Here is a 17,821-nt window from a genome sequence, read left to right as displayed (position 1 = left end):
GGTAGGATATAAGGTAATGGAAAGAGCACTGGAAGAACCATGCAAACAATGTATACAAATCTATACAATTACTACATGAATTACAGTAATGAAAATTACTCTAATTACAGTAATGAAAACAGTAAAAGGCAGCTAGACTCAGACTCAGATTATTTGCGATGAACAATCATGATTCTGGAGAACATACAACTTGGTGTCAAAGTGTCTAGAGTCAGGAAGACCTAAGGTCAAAACAGCCTCAGACACTAGCAATGACCCTGGAACTCAGTGAACCTTTGTTTGCCTCAGTTTCCTCATCTGCCAAATGGGGGTGAAGATAATAATAGCACCTACCTCCCAGGGCTGTTGTGACTATAACATGGGATAATATTTGTTAAGTGCTTTGCAAACCTTAAAGAGGTAGATATAAATGCTAGCTATTATTATTACAATAGATGATGAAGCACACTCCTTGAAGCAGAGGGAGCTGGGTGGGGAAGGGTAGGGAAAATGGGTTCAGAATAGTGCAAAAAACGATCAGGTCTGGTTTTTGCTTTAACGTTTTTCTTTGTGTCCCTGAGAGGATTTTTACATTTGTTTGTTTTGGGGGTTTTTTTGGTTTTGTTTTTTGCTAGGCAGTGGGGTTAAGTGACTTGCCCAGAGTCACACAGCTAGTAAGTGCCAAGTATCTGAGGCTGGATTTGAACTCAGGTCAGGAGGACCAAGGCCTGAGCTCTATCCAGTGTGCCACCTAGCTGGCCCGATTTTTACATTTGTTACAAGAAGGATTCATTAGGGGTTAGGGAGGAGTAGAACATAATAGGGAAATGATTGATGCGAAAAACAGCACAAAAGTCATCAACAAAAATAACAATTTTGAAGAAAATAAAAAGCACTGAACTTGGAGACCACTGAGACTTAGGATGAATGCTGTGTCTGACATCAGCTGTGTGACCCTGGGGCAAGTATTTTAACCTCTTTGATCCCCAGTTTCTATAAGTAGAGTTAATAAAATTTGCTTCCAGAGTTAAGTGGGTTAGAAAGGCCCTACAGGGGTGGGGAACCTTCGGCCTTGAGGCTGCCTGTGTCCTGAGGACCTAGAGGGCCACAGGTTCCCCACCCCTGCTCTAGTGGAAGGCAGTGTTCCTTGCTTAGGGATATACTGGAGCCAGCTCTAACAAGCTTTCAAAAGCTGATTGTTGAGTTTTCCTTGTAAATACTTACACCTCAGAAATCAGTGATAACTTTAAATCCAAGTTAAATTTATTGTTTTGTTGATTGTTTATATATTTTTTTAAAGTGCTAATAAACTCAAGAGCGTGTGCAATACATTTTCCCTACTTCCCCCAGAAATCAGTGGTCAAACATTTACCACCACCAAGTGAAGTGTTTCTTTCTGCTTTGTGGAATAGGTCTTCAAGGATGTTAATTTGTTTCTGAAGCTGTGCTTTATATATCTGCAAAAATTTAATCTATTGACAAGAAACAGTATACACAATGACTATAAAAATGTAAATGAGAAGATTGGAAAAAAGACAAGGAGTGAATAATGGAAAAATTAGTGAAGGTCCCAAAGAATAGATAATGTTATCTACCTTCTGCCTCAAGGCAAAGAAGTGGAGGACTTCTAGGACAGATTGTTATATATACAAAGTTAGCTATAGTTACTGTTTCAGATCTTTACTTAATGTTGTTTTGTTTTGTTTTTAAATTTCAAGGGATGGTGCAGTCTGGAAGAGGGAAGGTGTTGAAATGATCATGATGTAAACATCATGATATGAAAAGGCACATCTGGTGCACTGTGTTCATAAGTTTTCAACACCAAGGTTTAAGATGGACATTGATAAGCTTGGAGAAGACAGCAAGGGTGCAGGATAGCTTTGTTTCAGGTATCTGAAGGGCTATCATGTGGAGAAATACTAGCTTGTTCTATCTGGGCTCAGAGGTCAGAATCAGGCAGAAGTTGGAAAGAGATCAATTGGGACAACGTCAGGGGAAAAAATTCCTAAGAATTAGAGATTCCAAAAGTGTAATAGGCTGCCTCAAGAAGTAGTGGCTTTCTCTTTGTTGGAGAATTTCAAGCAGTAGCCGGATTACTACTTGCCATAGTGGGGATTCCTTTTAAGGTATGGGTTGGTTGTCCAACAATTTTTTTTTTGGTAATGGTGAGGTTTATTTCTATATCATACCCCCCAGGAGTGGCTGAAGTTTCATAGAAACAAAGGTCATAGGAGTTGATGAACTGGGAAGTGAGTATTAGATCATCAGTGTGAAAATTGAAATTGCCAAGGATAAAGGCAGGAGTTTGGATGCAGAAAACTATAAGCTAAGTTCTGAGATTACTTAGGAAGGAGAGAGGATGACCTATAGAATCTCTATAGAAGATGATATAACAAAAAAGATCTGACCTGTGAGACATAATTGGTTAGTGTAAATTTCATATAAGAAGAGGATAGAGCGTGGAAGTGGCAGTGTAGGAAGTCTGTTGACTTTTCCTCACTTTATGTATGGGAAATGATGAAAAAAGTAGCAGATGGCCTCAGAAAGGGTGGCATGGAATACTGTCTCATCAGGAGAAAATTAGGCTTCAGTTAGCACCAGATGAAAGGAGTGCTAGAGAAGTGCTTGAAGGCAACTGATTAACAATGGAAAGGGTGAGTAGAGAATAGTAAGGGGAGGGAGAGGACAGAAGTAACTAGTGATGCAAGTCCATGGAGAGGTAAGGGGGAAAGTGCTTTTCCCTCAGGTACCTAGAGGTTCTGAATCATAAGGGATTAGAGGAGTAGGAGGTTAGTTTCTCTGGGTCTGGGGGTGTCAATGTATAGGGAGAAACCTATAGACTAAATTGGCCCCAAGGTATTAATTAGAATGTTCATGTGATGTGGCCTCGGTGGAGTCTCTTGATTGCAATAAGGAAGAGAAATTACTTCTGGGCCCCAGAGGGCATAAGTAGGAGAAATGGGTGGAAGCTACAGAGGCTAATTGTCACTAATTATAAGGAAAAACTTCTTTACAATTAGAGATATTTAACAGTGGAATAGTCTGCTTTAAGAAGTATAAGTATGTAAGGTCCCTCTGGGCTGAGAAAAATGATCTGGCTCCTGTGGATAATAATGGATTTCAGGAAGGGTCCTTGGCTGAATTGCTTTCTAGGTTATGCTTTGGGGGGGGGGGCAATGGGTTAAGTGACTTGCCCAGGGTCACACAGCTAGTAAGTGTATGAGGCTGGATTGGAACTCAGGTCCTCCTGACTCTAGAGCAGTACTCTATCCACTGAACCCTTAGTAGTCCCCAGGCCATGTTTTTAATGTGTGTCCCATTAGCTGCTCCACAACTCCTTTGTTCTCCCCATTTCCAGCTCTTCCTGTCTGACATGCTTGTGAAAAGCAGTTAGCCTCAACCTTTGTATCCTACTTTAGTGAGCACCTCCCATCACTTTCTGTAGAAACATCCAGCAGTTCCTGGAGGGAAACCAAAACAGTTGAGGCAGAGAGGGCCTGCTCGGTCTTGGCTACAAAGTTTTATGAGAAGGATAAAGGTAGTTTGAATTGACATTTCTGTAACTCTGAGGAGGTGGAAACAAGGACAGGGGGCCTAGGTGTATCTATATATGTTCATGCCAATAGTTAGAAAGGTTAGGCCTTCAATAAAAATGAGGATAAAAATCTTAGCACCTTAGTTATAAGTCTAAGTCAGTTACTTATTACTATAGCCTTAGCATCGTACTTTTCAGAAGGCAAGGACTGCCATTTTTTATGTTTATGTCCCTTGTATAATGTGCCGAACAGAGGAGGAACTTACAGTGTTTGTTCAAATGAATTGAACTCTGTGTGGGTAAGTTTAGCATGCTGCTGGGAAGTGTATTGCCGGGGCCTCTAATGTACCAGTTGATATCAGCTGCCTATCAACTCCTACAATGAACTTTTTGGAAAGCAAGGAATAGAGGGCATTGTCACACACAGGTGGGATGATAAGGGCAATGATTTCCTTTCCCAAGAGCCTTAGCCTTGGAGATCACTACTCTTTCGGCTCTATTCTTGACTTGTGGAATTTATCCACCATTCCTAACCACCACTCTCTTCGTGTATTTTCCTCCCTTCTCCTCCTTTTAGTCTTCCTTTTATGTGTTGTCTTCCCCTTTAGAATGTAAAATCTTTGAGGGTAGAGATTGTCTTTCTTTCTGCTTATATTTGCATTCCTAGTGCTTAGCCTAGTGAAACATAGTAAGTGCTCAATTAATGCTTGTTGATTAGAATATTCCGGGATCAACAGAAGCATATAGTAACTTCTTCAAAGAGCTATGGGGAACCCAAGGAGCAGGGATCATAAAATTTAGCAATTCAATTAAAAAAGTATTTATAAAGCAGTTACTATTTGCCAGGCACTATAGACACTGGAAGTACAAAGACAAATATAAAACAGTATCTGCCCTCAAGAAGCTTATATTCTACTGATGGAAACAATACATACACAGATGTAACCCAGGGCCCAGGGCCTCCCAAAGACTCACAGGTTCAATCCTGTGGGCTGATCCCACAGGGTCATCTCTCTTTGGTCCTTTCCCTAACCTGGAATTGTCTGGGAAAATCTCTAAAACAAAGCTTTAATGTGGGTGGCATCTAGGTTTCTCCAAATGTGGGCCAGAGGGTCCTCAACTCTACAAATACTCAAGGTGCAACATGGGTATTGGATATGGAACACTCAACACCAAAAATCTGTCATAAGTAAAGGAGTTATGCAACTATGAATAGGCACAGAATCACAAAGTTTTCAACTTACCTAAATCCATTAGACCTTCCAGGAAAGTAGATATTTTGGAGGACTAATGAATAATACCCACTCTTCACCCCTATTTATCTCAGGGATCCCTCATCTGGGCAAACAATGGCAATGGCATTATTGGCAAAGCCAGATATCCTGTCCATATGGCACAGCTTTGTTGAGGATCTTTTCTTGAGAAGATCTCTCTCTCTCTCTCTCTCTCTCTCTCTCTCTCTCTCTTCTCTCTCTCTCTCTCTCTCTCTCTCTCTCTCTCTCTCTCTCTCTCAGAAGCTAGTACCCTCTCTAATTTAGAGCCTCTTAACTTATTGGTAACTTAGTAACTCTTCAATTTGCATAAAAAGGCTATCCTTAGGACCTCCAGCTTCTAATCTATGCTTAAAATTTTTAAAAAGTAAATAGAAAGACAGGAAAAAATAGAAGTCCAGGAACTTTTCTTTCAGGTCCACCAGTCTGCTCTGTTCCAATTCCACACCTGTTGCCTGACCCAGCTAAAGATCACTCTACCCTGAGGTCAGTTCAATAAGCAGAGAATCCCTTCCTACAACTGCCATAGGATGAGAAGCCTCAGCCACTCTGCATATCACTTTGACTCATGGCTCCACCCTCACAGGGGCCCCCTTTCCAATTGCCCTTTATATGTTCTTTCCCCACCCCAACCCCCACTGAAAAGGGACTGTCTTGTTTTCTTTTCTGTATCCATAGCACTTATAGTTTGGTACAAGTTAAGTGCTTAATAAACAATTTATCATCTATTTATCTATCTGTCTGTCTATCATCTACCTCTTGTAAGCTGCCATTTTCCATTGGAAAGGGGGCAGTGCATCTGGAAAGATGATCGCCTACAGGTAGTTTTGAGTCCTAGAAAATTATGTGTCCTTTAGTTCACCATTACCTCCCAATGGAGCACAGAGGCTTCCACTAACCACAGAACACCGTGGCTACTTGAAGGATTGAGTCTGAGAACCTATGCTTCATAGCTCAACCATACCTCATGGTAGGATTAACCAAGGATGGACCAATGGTTATGGAGGGAGATCTGAGCAGTGGCGCAGTAAACAGAGCCAGGTCTGTGTAGGGAGCTGTAGGACGTTGAAGACCACAGGCTGTTCATGAGACTTCACTGATGGGCGAAGGCCCCTCTCGGGTGTTAGTACATGTGCAGAATATCCTGGCTCGGTTCTCCATCCATGGACCTTGCATTCCCCAATCAGCAGAACTCTGATACTAGGCAAGCTCAAACTATAACACAATGTTGCTAGCTCAAGTATAGTCAGCTGTAGCACAAACAGATATCCAGTATTGCTAACTTAGGTATCAAGTATTGCTAGTTCATGTATCAAGTACTGGGAACATTCTGGGAACGAAAAGTACATGATGTTTTACGCAACGGCACTGGAGAAGGACACAGTCAGGACAATGTTGCAAAGAAATGCACTTGTGGATACTTTGATTGGTATTCGCATGGGAAAGATGCTCGGTGTTGCCTATTGGTAAAGATATGTAAACCTTGTTGGCTTTGTTCACTGTTACATTGGGGTGTTGTTCCCATGAGTAAAAGATATAAAACGCTGAAGGCAGGACCAGAGGGTAGTAGTAGAGGAGGAGGAGGAGGAGGAGGAGGAGTAGCGAGTAGGGTAGCTGCGTAGTTGATTACCCGCTTGAGAGAATGGCTGAATAAACCTTTTGAAACTACACCTCTCTGTTGACTGCACTCCTTCGTTTTCCGAGGACGCCCAAAGACTGCAGGTGCAGGTGAGTATGACCCAGGCAGCCCTCCTGAAGTAACGAGGACCATTACAGGTCTGGAGTTAGGAAGACTCATCTTCCTGAATTCAAATCTGGCCTTAGCCACTTGCTAGTTATGTGACCCTGGGCACATCACTTAACCCTGTTTGCCTCAGTTTCCTCATCTATAAAATAAGCAGGAGAAGGAAATGGCAAACTACTTTAGTATCTTTGCCAAGAAAACCTCAAATGGGGTCACAAAGAGTTGGACACATCTGAAAATGACTGAACAGCAACTCTTTGGGCAGTCTGTGGAAAGTAGAATTCTAAAATGTAAATAGTTTTCTTGGATAGGCTAATCTATTTTTTCTTTTTTTAAAATTAATTTATTTTGATTTATCAGTAATCACTTCCATAAGCTCTTGAGTTATAAATTTTTCTCCCCCTCCCTTCCTCCCTTCCTCCCCAAGACAGTGCGCAATCTGATATAGGCTATACATATACATTCCTATTAAATATATTTTCACATTAGTGATGTTGTAAGGAAGAATTAGAACCAATAGGAGGAATCACCAGAAAGAGGAAACAAAACAAAACAGAAGGAAAAAAAATAGCAAATAGTATGCTTCAATCTTCATTCAAACTCCATCGTTCTTTCTTTGGATATAGATAGCATTTTCCATCCTGAGACCTTTGGAGATGTTTTAGATCCTTGCATTGCTGACAAGGGTTAAGTCTATCAATGTTAGTCATTGCACAACTTGGCTGTTACTGTGTACAATGTTCCCCTGGTTCTGCTCACTTCACTCAGCATCAGTCCATACAAGTCATTCCAGGATTTTCTGAAGTCTGCTCATTATTTCTTCTTCTTCTTCTTCTTCTTCTTCTTCTTCTTCTTCTTCTTCTTCTTCTTCTTCTTCTTCTTCTTCTTCTTCTTCTTCTTCTTCTTCTTCTTTTTTTTGGCTAGGCAATGGGGTTAAGTGACTTGCCCAGGGTCACACAGCTAATAAGTGTTATGTGTCTGAGGCCAGATTTGAACTCAGGTCCTCCTGAATCCAGGGCTAGTACTCTGTTCACTGCGCCACCTAGTTGCCCCCTCATCATTTCTTCTAGCATAACAGTATTCCATTACATTCATATACCACAACTTGTTCATTCACCAACTGATGTGAATCCTCTCAATTTCCAATTCTTTGTCACCACAAAAACAGCTGATATAAATATTTTTTGTACTTGTGGGTCCTTTTCCCATTTGTATGATCTCTTTGGGATATAGCCCTAGAAGTGCTATTGGTGGGTCTAATCTATTATTTTAAATAAAACTATCTTTTACCTAGTAAGTAAACAATTGACAAGAGGCAAAATGGTACAGTGGAAAGATAGCTGGATTTGAAACCAAAGGAGATATATTCAAATCACAGCTCTTCGCCTATGACCTTGGGTAAGTCATAATCTCTCTGAACTTCAGTTCCTTCGTAAAACTATAGGGTTGGATTTAGTGACTTCAGAAATCCCTTCCACCTCTAAATCTATGAAAAAATATGTTTCTGCTACTTTTAAAATGTCTTTTTAACTGATTCATGTCCAAAACTACTGTTTAAAAGTAGGCCAAAATGTTTCTTTAAAAAAAAAAAAGAAACTTCTCTGACTAGTTTAAGCCTACATACACTACCTTTTATATATCTCTGATGGATGGTTTGAACAGAAGTAAGAAGTTGTTCTCCTATTATTTCTTCACTGTAAAAAGACTGTAAATCCCTTGAATCCAGGGGACCTTGTTTTCTATTCAGAACAATTTAGTCACATACACAATCAATGCTTAGTAAATATTTCTTGAATTAATGGTACTTCTTGAATGGCTGGTTTAAGCTCTATGACAATGTTATTTCTTCATTCATCTTCTACCTCTTTGACCACTTCTCTATTTCCCCTACTGGCTCCTGTTCATCCTCTTGTCCCCTAAGCACAGGTGTTCGCCAAAGCCTTCATCCCTTCTCTCTCAACAGTCTCTCCCTTGGAAGTCTCAGTTGCTCTCATTGTTTCAGATATCACCACTAAGGAAATGACTCCCAAATCTATATTTCTTAGCCTGACCTTTCTCCACAATTCCGGGCTTACATCTCCACTTGGTTGTCCTGTTGGCCTCTCAAATGCCTCATGTCTAAATGAACTGATCATCCTCACAATATGAATAACTCACATTTGCATAGTGCCTTAAGTTTTATAAAGCACTCTATACACATTATATATGATCATCTTCAGCCCAAAACATGTTCTTCTTCTCCACTTGCCTATTCCAATGGCCTCATCATTCTTCCATCTCAGTTACCTAGGCTAAAAACTCGAGTCAGCTTTTATTCTTTCCTTTCCTTCAATTACCATAATCTACTAATCATTAAATCCTATTGCTTATATCCCTCCTGGTATCCATCCAACCTGTCCTTGCCTTTCTATTTTCACTACCATAACCTCAGTGTGGGCCCTCCTTATCTCTAAAGTGGATTATTTCAATGGTTTCATTGCCTCTAGTCTCTCATCCCATTCCTGTTCACCCTAATCTTATTCATTCTCACAGAGTAATCTTCTTATAGCATGATTCAATCATGTTATTCCCCTACTGAAAGAGTCAATGGCTCTCCATTGACTAGCAAAGAAAATCCAATTTCCTTTGTCTAAGCATTGAATCCCAACACAAGTGAGCACCAATCTACATTTATAGCTTCTTATCATATTTTTCCTGTTCACAGTCAATGTTCCATCAAAACTACACTACATTACACTACATTACTCATGGACACATTTAGGACATTCCTTATCCATGTCAATCATGCACCATTCTCTTTTTAGAATGTTCTCTTACCTTCTCAGTATGTTAAAGCCAATTCATTCTTCAAGGTCCATCTGAATTGTCCCCTTCTCCAAGAAGCCAACTTTCTTGAAATGCCTCCCACCTCATAGTCACTTTCTCTTCTCCTTCCATAAACCTTTCAAAGAATTTCAAAATCTCTCATGCACTTAGAATCTAATATGTATACATGTCTTCTCCCCATTAGACTGTAAGCTCCTTGAGAGCAGGAACGCATGTCTTATATGTTTTTGTACTTTCCTTATTCTACAGCAAAAGATGGTATGCATTTGAGGTATTCAATAATTATGTTAGAATATTTCCTAAATTGCATGAATAAGTGGTTAATTATTGATTTACTAATTGAATTAATGAGGTTGGATGAATTAATAAGTTGCTGAATGATGAATAGATGAATTCATTGGTGAACAAATGAATTAAAGGATGAATAAAATTGGTCAATCAGACTGTGGCATAGACTAAGAATATCTAAGAGTCAAGTGGTACAAGTTGAATGAGATAGCCTAAATACCATTCAGGAGTACCCTCTGCTTTAGGACCTGATCTCAGAAGGTACTCTCTGAAAGTCTATCATCCAGTTTTAGATACTAATACTACTAGTACTACTACTACCACTGCTGCTGCTGCTGCTGCTACTACCATTAGTACTACTACTACTACTACTACTACTACTACTACTACTACTATTAACAACATTAATAGCTAATATTTATATACCACTTTAAGATTTGCAAAGCTCTTTATATACATTATGTCATTTGATTGTCACAACCCTGGGAAGTAGGTGCCATTATTATCCCCAGTTTACAATTGAGGAAACTGAGGCAAATAAATATCTAAATGACTTGCCCAAGGTCAAACAGCTACTAAGTGTTTGAGGCTAGATTTAAACTCAAATTTAAATTCCATGCCCAGTACTCTATCCAGCATTCCATATAGCCGCCTTTGAGTTACTAGCTCACAATAGAACATGACCCAGCAGTCAGTGTGGTCTCACCTACCTTCATAAAGAATGGAATAAAATCAGATCATTTGCTGTCTTAGGGAGGTGGGGAGGGAAGAGCGAGAGGAAGAAAAATTTGGAACAAAACATCTCACAGAAATGAATGTTGAAAACTATCTTAGCACATAAGTGGAAAAAAATAAAATACTATTAAGGGAAAAAATGAATAAAAAAACCCAAAAAGGCAGCATAGACTTGTCCCTCTGCCATGTCTGCAGGTTCCCTGCAGGGGTAAGGGATGAGTGAAGAGAAAAGAAGAATTAATTATAATCACTATTCTGGCCCCATCTTTCTCTGGCTGGATCTGTCCATGGTGCTACAGACTGCTTTAGCCCTCAGGGGAATTACATTCCAACTTCAGTAGAAGAAAAGTCCTACTGAAGTTTTAAGCTATTTAAGCTTTAATGACTTGAAAGGCACTAAGACTTTTGGCACACCCAATGTACTGCCAAAGCAAACACCCTTAGGTAAAGTTCCTTGGGAGGTGATGCAACCAGCTCTCCTTGTGGACTTCTCTGATCTCCTGAACTGGGATTTAAGTCTAGGATTCTACTGGAGCTACAGGCATCTCTCCTCTGTTTTCTAATCTTCCCTGAAGCATAAACTATGGAAGCTCAGCTCTCTTGGGAATTTAAGAGGATACTGAGCAGAATTCTCCTGAAGCTCAGAATGATACATGGCAGAATCCCAGGTACTGAGGATGCTGATGAAGTGATGAGGCCATATTCCTCAAGAGCTTTGAATGATTCAGTAAAAAATTATCTACTATGTGATCGATGCAATAGGATCTGGACAATTGACATCAAGTCCAAAGATGAATTCTTGGGGATGCAAGATCTTGAAGGAAAAAAAACCTCATATGTTTATGACCTGGTTCCAGCCTGACTGAGAGCTCTTAGATCCTGCTTTTCAGTGTCACTACTCTGAAACATTTCAAGTGACATAAAGTTAAGTGGGGGCTTGTACTTCAGACAGTAATAATTGTTGATCCAGCCCACACACAGTGGGTGAAAGCAGCGGGTATGGATGCTGGGTTTTGACTTGCTGCTTAGTATTGTATAGCTTAAAATTCAAACAAGGAGCTTAGGGATACACGGAGGGCGATATGAAACAAGTATTTATTATGGTCAAACACTCTGTTATATTTGCGATAACCACCAGATGGCACTCTATCTGAGGTGTTCCCTTCTGGTGTGGACATGAGGGAAAGGAAACATTTATTAAACACCTCCTATGTGTCAAGCTGTGCTAAGCATTTTACAAATATTATCACATTTTATCTTCCTAACAACCCCGTGAGGTAGGTACTATTATTATTCTCATTTTACAGTTGAGGGAAATGAGGCAGATAGAGGTTAAGTGAATTGTTCAGAGTCACATGGCTCAGGATGTGTCTGGATGTGAATTCAGATCTTTCTGACTCCAAGATCAGCGCTCTGTTAACTGTGTCACTCACATACCAGGGCTAGCAATGTCTTAATAGGCTGCAAACATTTTCTGGATGCTAAAGGAATGCCTTCAAAGTCTGAAAAGGTCTAGCCCTGAAAGGGATAGCCCTTTCCCCAGCTCTTCCCCCAACTCTCTCCCCTCCTTACCCCTGACATCTCCCTATTTTTGTCTTTTTGGACATTTGGCCAGCAAATGATTTACCTCCTCCCACAAGCTACCAACTCCCAAGTTCACAGTATAGAAGACAAAATGTTCTAAATATTAATTGCTAAAATTATCTGAATCTGGACCCTAACCCTTGGGAATACCATCTATCTCAGTGTCTCTTCCCTCTGTGCCTATTAAATTAGACATACAACAAATAGATTGCTATAGTTTTAATGAACATGGAATTAAAGTTATTACGAAGGCAAGTAAATTATTCTCCCTTGCACAGAGATTGTTCCCTAAGTCTTCCTTTTCTTTGCTTTCTGTCCCAATCTTTTATGTAGAGGTCCCCTCACATAATTGAGGGTCATGGAGTCTAGGGACAAGAGAGAGACTTTTACGCAATATTCGAAGCAAAATAAACAAATAAATAAATAAATGATTTTTTGAAACTCAGCAATTAAAAAAAAGTCTCTCTGGCTCACCAATCTAGTCTTGAATCCTCAGAAAATTCTGTATTGCAGATAAGCATGGCAAAGCATCTTCTTCCCATCCAGTCCCTGGATAGCAACTACTTTTCTAGTGTGTGGCTTGTCTCCACCTCAGAAGTTCCAAAAGGGTGAGTGGGAAAGGTCATACAATGCAGCCACTGTTCTTTTATTCTGTCCTTTGTCACCAAAATGTTGATGTGACCTCAGGGTAGTCTGATTTATAGTAGAAATCTACTACATAAAATATGTGTGCATATGTGTGTGTGTGTGTGTGTGTGTGTATATGTGTGTATATATATATAGTGAGTGTGTGTATATATATATATAGTAAGTGTGTGTGTGTGTGTATATATATATATATATACACACACACACATATATATATATATATACTATATAAATCTCAGAATCTATCTCACCTACCCCCTACCCCCTTCTGAATCATTCCAGGACCAAAGGCAGTAAAAATAACTCCCAATTTACCTTGATGAGAAGAGAATTCACAAACAACTTTGATGCAGAGGGTCTTAGTGTCTTCTACTTAAAATGCTTTCCTTCCTTTAGTGTCTTCTACTTAAAATGCTTTCCTTCCTTTAGGAAAGGATTCAGGGCATAAGCAGTGCCTGGAATTTCTGCACCTGAGATTACACAGGTCAGCCACATAGGGGTAGGAAACACACTTCTCTTCTACTGTTCTCCTCTGCCCATGGACAATATGAAGAACATATCAAATAGGAAAGGAGGTGGATGATTCTGCCTCAGACGTATACATTAATGCATATATACATAACTAAGTTATGAAAATAATTATTTAAAAAACACTTAAATCTTTTTTTCTTGTTTTTAACATGCCCATGTTCTCCTTAGCAAATGTGATCAACTCCTGTGGAACCCACAGGTTGTATAAGGAGGTGGCATGGTTTTCAATGTATACCCCAATGCTAGATGCCTCCTTTATTTCTTCCTTAATAACCTGAATCCCTCTCTGGCACAGGACAGTCATTGGTCAATGTAGCTCAGAGCTTTAGGGGATAGATTCAGAGAATTTATTACCAGTTTCTGATTCTCTATCTTAGCTCATTAGCTGAATCCAGAGTGTGGTAAACTCAGATCCATCAGTGAGCAGATTCAGACATTCATAGGAAACCAATGTTCATATAATAGTTTAGTTCATTGAAGATGAGCAATTTTTGTTAGAGATTCTGGGTGGAAGCAAGAGGTTAGAGTTTTATAATTAATCTACAAAAACTTCAGTCTACCTTAAGAGATGGTTGGCTTGTAATTCATGAGCCCCCTCCAATGTGCTTACATTTTTTTAGTCAGTCATAAGACACAATTAGTTCAAAGCAAAGGAATTTGATGAAATAGTCTCAATGTTGAAATAAACAAATGAACCTGTGATCTCATCAATATGGGAGTCCCATCCAATGATGTAGATTACAATCAATCCATGCCTGCCCATTCTGTGCTACTCTTGTCAATGCTCTTCCAAAAGTTCTCCACAGGGGACGCACCTATTTAACAAAATATCATAGTAATAAAAGTAGTTAATAAAACACACATGCCCCCAAAGAAATAAGGTGTACACCCTTCCACAAATACATCGATAAATATCATCAGTGGAAAGAACAAAGATAGACGTACATACAGGCAAAATGTATGATAAAGGTACCCACTTGGAGTGGCACACAGGGAGGAAACATATAAGGCTAGGATATACACATAGGGAATACATGTGGCTAGGACACATGTATGAAGAGATAACTCAAGCCTGTGACACTGAAGAGCTGCTGATAGCTTCTGATGATATCACTACACTTCTTTTTTTTTTCCTGAGACATTTGGGGTTAAGTGACTTGCCCACGGTCACACAGCTAGTAAGTGTCAAGTGTCTGAAGCCAGATTTGAACTCTGGCCCTCCTGAGTTCAACGCTGGAGCTCTAACCGCTGTGCCTCCTAGCTGCCCCTATCATTACACTTCTAGAGGCAACTAGATAATGCAGTTGATAGAGTGCAAGGCCTGGAGCCTGCAACACTTGGTTCAAATCCAGCCTCAGTCACTTACTAGCTGTGTGACCCAAGGAAAGTCACTTAACCTCATCTTGCCTCAGTTTCCTCATCTATAAAATAGGGGTAATAATATCACCTACTTCCTGGGGTTGTTGTGAGGACCAAATGAGATAATAATTATAAAGTTTATTTTAATAGTGTCTGGCATATAGTAAGCATTTAATAAATATTAGCTATCATTATTATTATTATTATTATTCCTCCAAAGTGGGGTCAGTGGTAGAACATGTCAGCAGTCTGATGTGAGAGGCAAAAAAAGTCAATGTAATCAGGCTTCATTAAAAAAAGTCAAAATGTTCAGAAGTAGAGAGATGAAGGTTCTGCTGTCCTCTAACCCAATCAGACCCCTATCTAACACAGTTCTCCAAACCTAAAATTCTATGATTCAAGTTGTTTAATTTTGGTCATCACTTCATCTCTCTGAGGCTCAGTTTCCTTATCTGTAAAATGAAGATAATATTGCATCCCCCTGTCTATTTCACAGAGTATTGTGAGGTTTGGATAAAATCACAGATATGAAATTACATTTCCTATTATATTCATACAAAATTTGGGCAGTCATTTCTAGCAAATTGGTGACATTAAAGGTTTTAGTCAGTCCCAGTTGCCCTGATAAAAACCCCATGAAGATGGGAAAAAAATGCCAGATGAAGCAAAGATTCAATAAAACTAAAGAGAAACATCAAAAAATCTCCTCCCTCCAATTGAGGACAGCATGAGAAGATATATAAAAGACTGCAGGAATTCTGGTCTGGAGCTCTTCAGAAGGACCTGATGCTAACATGATTTCTGGTTAATAGGATCTGAAGCCAACAGGATCTTAGCAGGATCCCAGCCTATGAGAGTAGCAGCAAAGGATAAAGCCAACTCGCAGGAGGTAACTACACAAGGAAATACAAAAAAAGCGTGACATGTGGTAGAGGTTTCCATAGGCCACGTGGCCAGGAATTACTCCAATGCTAACATCTCTCAGACCTATCTCCCCAGTCAGGTCAGTATCTAGGCACCAGCATGAAGAACTGCTCAGAAGTTTCAGGTTAGATGAGTGTCATTCTACAATGGTAGTAGGCAGCAGATATTGAGTAGAGTCTAAAGACTAGGCTTTCATTAGCCAGTCCCTTCATTATACTAATAAAAAAAAAAAAAGAAAACTGTTACTTTAAGAAAGATACATGGTTGGTAGAAACAGCCTGTAGCATATTACCAACAATGGATCTGCACAGAAGAGACGTAAAAGGATATGTATGATGGGAAAAGAAGGTGGGCTGATCATGTAGCAAAAAAATTAAAGACAGTATAGATGTGCAGCTCAAATCCTACATTGCTCCCATGGAAATTTTTTTTTAAAAAGGAAGGTCTACAGTGAATTGAGTGGATCCTCTATGGAGAATTTGTGGAATGATTCCCTGCCCCCTCTCTATCAATGCTAGTGCTTTCTCTCTGTTACCAATTTATCTTGTTTATATCATTTTTGTGCACAGCTGTTTGCATAGTATCTCCTCTATTAGACTATAAACTCCTCCAGAGCAGGAACTGTCTTTTTTTCCTTTCTTTGTATCCCCTGCACTTAGCACAATGTCTGGCATATAGTAGGTACTTAATAAATGCTTGTTAACTGACTGATTGGCTGACTAAAAGGCATGGATGAAACTCTAACATTATGGGACTACATGGAAGGGCATCAGTAAAGGGAGGGAATACATATACAAATAACATTACAGATTTATCTGAAGACCTGAGTATCCACAGCATTTAGCACTGTTACTTGAACAGAATAAGAACTTAATAAATATATGTGAACTGAATTGAATTGAACTGAAGGATCAGCTGAGGAGTTAACTTCATGTTGTTTGACTAATTTGTAACCATTTATATCCATGTTCATGATTTTTCCAGTCAGATTCAGGATTTAAGGAAGAATAACAGCTCATTTTAGCAGGGAACTTACTCATTTATAACTTATTGCTATAAAAAAAAAACAGAAGAAAGCAACAGATTGGAAAAGACAGATCTTTTCAAGAAAATTAGAGATATCAATGGAAAGTCTTATGCAAAAAATGAATATGATAAAATACACAAAAAAGGGACTTAACAGAAGCAGAAGAGATTAATAGGAGGTGGCAAAAATATACAGAACTTACAAGAAAGATCTTAACATCACCAATAACCTCTATGTGTGGTTACTTATCTAGAGCCATACATCCTAGAGAATGAAGTCAAATAGGTGTTAGGAAACATTGCTAACACAAGGCTAGTGGAAGTGAGCTATTTAAAATCCTAAAAAATAATGCTATTAAAGTGCTGTAGTCAATATGCCAGCAAATTTGGAAAACTCAACTGTTTACATCCCAGTGCTAAAGAAGGGCAATGCCAAAGAATGTCCCAATTACCAAAGAAAAAATGTACCCATCTCACATGCCAGCAAGGTTACGCTTAAGATTCCGCAAGCCAGGCTTCAGCGATATGTGAACTGAGAATCGCCAGAAGGGCAGGTTTGTTTTGGAAGAGGTAGAGGAACAAGAGAACAAATTGCCAAAATTCACCAGATAATGGAGAAAGCAAGGGAGTTCCAGAAAAATATCTGCTTCTGCTTCATTGGCTACATTAAAGACTTTGATTGTGTGGATCACAACAAAATGTGGTACGTTCTCAAAGAGATGGAAGTACCAGATCATCTTACTTGTCTCCTGAAGAACCTGTCAATGGGTCAAGAAGCAATAGTTAGAACTGAACATGGAATAACTGACTGCTTTAAGATTTGGAAAGGTGTACAACAAATATTGTCACTTTATTTTTTAACTTATATGCAGAGTACATCACGTGAAATGCCAGGCTGGACAAATTGAAAGCTAGAATTAAGGTTTCTGGGAGAAATATCTCAGATATGCAGATGATACCACTCTAATGGCAGAAAGTAAAGAATTAAAAAGCCTCTTGATGAGGGTGAAAGAGGAAAATGTAAAAGCTAGTTTGAAGCTTAACATTAAAAAAGCTAAGATCATGACAACTGGTCCCATCACTTCTGGGCAAATAGAGGGAGAAGAAATGGAAGGAGTGTCAGATTTTATATTCTTGGGCTCAAAGATCACTGCAGATGGAGACTGAAGCCATGAAATTGAAAGATGCTTACTTCTTGGAAGGAAAGCTATGGCAAAAATGGACAGCGTACTAAAAAGCAGAGACATCACCTTGCTGACAAAGATTTGTATAGTTAAAGCTATGGTTTTTCCAGTAGTAATGTATGACTGTTAGAGGTGGACTATAAGGAAAGCTGAGTGTCACAGAATCAATGTTTTCGAATTGTAGTGC

The 17,821-nt window shown here is 39.3% G+C and overlaps 1 long non-coding RNA gene across 1 annotated transcript in view; it reads left to right on the top strand.

Moving 5' to 3' along the window:
* Positions 1 to 6,373: 6,373 nt before the first annotated feature.
* Positions 6,374 to 17,821, top strand: part of LOC110221053 (uncharacterized) — a 30,796-nt gene continuing 19,348 nt past the window's right edge. The window contains exon 1 of the long non-coding RNA XR_002328020.2: positions 6,374 to 6,513. This is a non-coding gene — a long non-coding RNA (uncharacterized LOC110221053). The remainder of the gene's footprint in view (positions 6,514 to 17,821) is intronic.

This window comes from Phascolarctos cinereus, unplaced genomic scaffold, assembly GCF_003287225.1.
Source record: "Phascolarctos cinereus isolate Bilbo 61053 unplaced genomic scaffold, phaCin_HiC Scaffold_9;HRSCAF=440, whole genome shotgun sequence".
Lineage (NCBI taxonomy): Eukaryota > Metazoa > Chordata > Mammalia > Diprotodontia > Phascolarctidae > Phascolarctos > Phascolarctos cinereus.
Note: the sequence above shows the minus strand (reverse complement) of the source record. Positions and strands in the feature narration are given on the sequence as shown.